At 33.3% G+C, this 3,213-nt stretch overlaps 1 protein-coding gene across 2 annotated transcripts in view; it reads right to left on the reverse strand.

The window, feature by feature from the left end:
* LOC125671375 (A disintegrin and metalloproteinase with thrombospondin motifs 6-like) overlaps positions 1 to 2,929 on the reverse strand; it is a 34,095-nt gene extending 31,166 nt beyond the window's left edge. The window contains exon 1 of one of the 2 annotated variants that reach the window (XM_048907029.2): positions 2,886 to 2,929. The gene's annotated coding sequence lies outside the window, so the exon portion shown is untranslated. Of the gene's footprint in view, positions 1 to 2,613 lie in introns of both variants that reach the window. The other variant, XM_056162126.1, reaches the window with a different exon arrangement.
* Between the last annotated feature and the right edge of the window lie 284 nt (positions 2,930 to 3,213).

Below are 3,213 nucleotides of genomic sequence, written 5' to 3' on the forward strand. Positions count from 1 at the left end.
TGCTCTAACCACAGACCTATCCAGGTTGATATCCATCGCCCACTAATTCTACTGCATATAAATCCTTTCCTCCTTAAATAGTTGTTGACCCCCTAGACAACAACATGGGTAATATACATAATATATGCCGGTCAGTATTATCTAATAATGCCACAGCACCTTTCTAGCAGGAAATGAGGAAATATTTGGTTGAACTAAGAATTAGAAACGAGATACCTGTATTACTAGTCAATTACTCTAACCACTGAATGTTCGCAGTCCATCAATTCTACTATTCACGGTCCATCAATTCTACTACCTTACAAAGACACTTTTCATGACAAGGATCTAAATTCTTACTTCCCTGGCAACAGGAATACATTTTATTACATTTTAATTTCTTTATCAAATCACATGAAACATTCTTGCTGCCATTTGGTAGGGGTAGACAAATAGCACTGCCTGACTCCCATGGCAACCATATTTTAGAGTTGGGCAGGTAATTTTAAAAATTACAAAAGGAACTTGTCCATGGCCAAGTGAATTTTTAAAGTAAAATAAAAGAAAATAATATTAAATTTAAATGTGTTGACAGCGATCAATCATGGATAAATCAAAATGATGTCAGCATTTATCTGGGATTCAATGAAAATACCCATCTCATGAGAAATAACATGGATCACTAAAATGCCTAATGTACGGCAAAGTACCAAATAAAGTTGAACGTAATGTCAAGGTCAATGCGCTATGAGTGGATGAATTGAAACATTGACAAGTTTGTGACCTAGAGCGGGAAAAGAAAGGACCCTGAATGTAATAATAACAATGATCATCCATTTGTATCTATAAAGTATGACAAAATTACAAGCATCAGGGGATATCTCAAATCATGAGAGGAAACTTCGTCATGACTATAATATTACGATGAGTCAACAAAAATAAATATGAATTTTATAATTTAATAAAATACAACAAGATAAACAATTTCAAATTGCATTTTATATGTCTTTACTTAAGGCAAGGCAAGTGAATTTTGTGGTAGAGCAAGCGAATTTGACATTTCTACCTGTCAAAGTAAACTGTTTGTCACAAAGTACTTGAAAAATATATTTGTCTACCCCTGCATTAGAGCACAAATGCACAGCATGGTAGAGAATGTAAACTGTTTGTCACAAAACATCATTATCAATTTTGGCATTTAAGGAACATAGACTTGAGAAAGGTGACATTTAAAGTACATTACTATGAAAATGTAGCAAATCAGCTCAGAGACTTTAAAGACTTTCTTAATACTTTTGATTTCCATTAGTGGAACTCTTCAAATTAAAGGCGCGTAAAGTCGTGCTACCGGGACAACGTAAACAAATATGGCATTGAATACGAATTATAATCAACTGCAAAACACAACACTGATCAAAATTCTAAAGTTAAAAAAAAATTAATTATTTTAACAAGAAAAAAGACAAACTTATTAAACTATGTGAGGGAGCATAGGTACTGAATTTGCTAAATTTGACCGATATAAAGCATCAACTGCAAGAAGAACTGTAAAGGTTTTACCTATGCACATCCAACATAAAGAAATCTTCTTGCAAATAATGGGGGTTCATATGCTTTTAAAATTATTCTGTCAGACTATGAAGATATTTTATCATACAATTAGTGCAGGTTCATATGGCATGAACTTTGTAAGTATAAATTGGTACAGTATAAGTTTTACATGTAACCCCCCCCCTTCCTTTTCTAATATTAGAAAATAAATTACCCATCTGTCAAACTGCAATTTTGTTTTAATTTTGAGATGTTTATAACACTAATTAACACAACTGCTATGTTTCTGAACTTCATCTAAGCTATTTCAAAAATTACATATGTCGATGGAAATCGGATATAAAACATCGATTTTTGAAACAGATGTGATGGCGTTCAAAAACACATTAGTCTTATATATTAGTGTTAGATTTTTTAAAATGCAACTTGACTAATGGCTATTTTACCATGGCACCATGTTTATATATATATATATATATATATATATATATATATATATTAAAAAAGGGGGGGGGGGGTACCAACGTTTTGCTTATGTCCCGGTAATCTCGCACTTGCTCGCGAGACTTGTTTTATTGACGCGCAAGAGTCATCAAAGCGCGATAACTCTGATGGGCTGGTAATAGGAAGTATTACACCAAGTCGTAAATTACAACAACAAAATTTGCCAGACGAGTTAATTCCTTATAGTTCACAAGCATATCATGAATATGCTACTGCCAAACTGCTTAAATTTTGTTATATATTCATCTATATATATTATTTCTCAAATGTTGATCTGTAATCCTTTGAATTGATGAGTCGTCGCAAAATGTCTGGACAAACTTACAATCTGGTGTAGCAAAGGAGTTTTCTGAGACCAATATTCTTCTACTTCTTTTAACTTTTTAAACATACAAGTAAAAAAGTAAGTTTAAATATCAGCTCAGAGTACATTTCTTCTTCCTAAATTACTACAGCAGTGCAGGACACCAGTGAGGGTGTAAATATCATAAATATGCACTGGGTCTGGAGCATGTCAAAGACAGCTAAAACCCTTCTGACAGCATTTCAGTTTAAAAACAATAGAACCATGACACCTACAACTAAATAATATATAAAAACAGCTTCGAATGCACTGAATCTGTCTGCATCACTATTTGCCTGTCGACTTGCTAAGTGAATGCCAATATTGCATTAAAAAATGTGCATGCATCATCAGCATGGTTGTTGGTAATTTCTGTGAAAACGATGGGGTTACTTTCCTATCCTAAATGGGTTTGGTTTTTTTTTTTTTTTTCTTCTTCTTTCTTTTTCTAAGACAATAGGGGATAACTTAAAATTGCGCGGTTTGAGAAGGAATGTACCATACATACTCATCATCTCATAATGATACTTCAGACTTCGCAGACTCTAGAACCCACAGGATATGAACTAAGGACAGTAAATCAAAGTGGACAAAATAACCAGCAACGTTCCGGAAAATACGGGGAATTCTCGATCACTATGTACACGGTGGCGGATTTAAGCCCCCCCCCCAATTTTCCAATTTATGGTAAATCTTCGTCTCTTGTTTAGAAAAATGCAAAAGATTAAAGATGCAATATTTTCTTCTACTCTCAGAGCAATAAATGACAAAATCATTTGATTTATTGAATTACTTTTATTGGGAGAACTTATATTTTTTCCAAAATCCCTTAAAAT

The sequence above is a fragment of the Ostrea edulis genome, chromosome 4 (genome assembly GCF_947568905.1).
Source record: "Ostrea edulis chromosome 4, xbOstEdul1.1, whole genome shotgun sequence".
Classification (NCBI taxonomy): domain Eukaryota; kingdom Metazoa; phylum Mollusca; class Bivalvia; order Ostreida; family Ostreidae; genus Ostrea; species Ostrea edulis.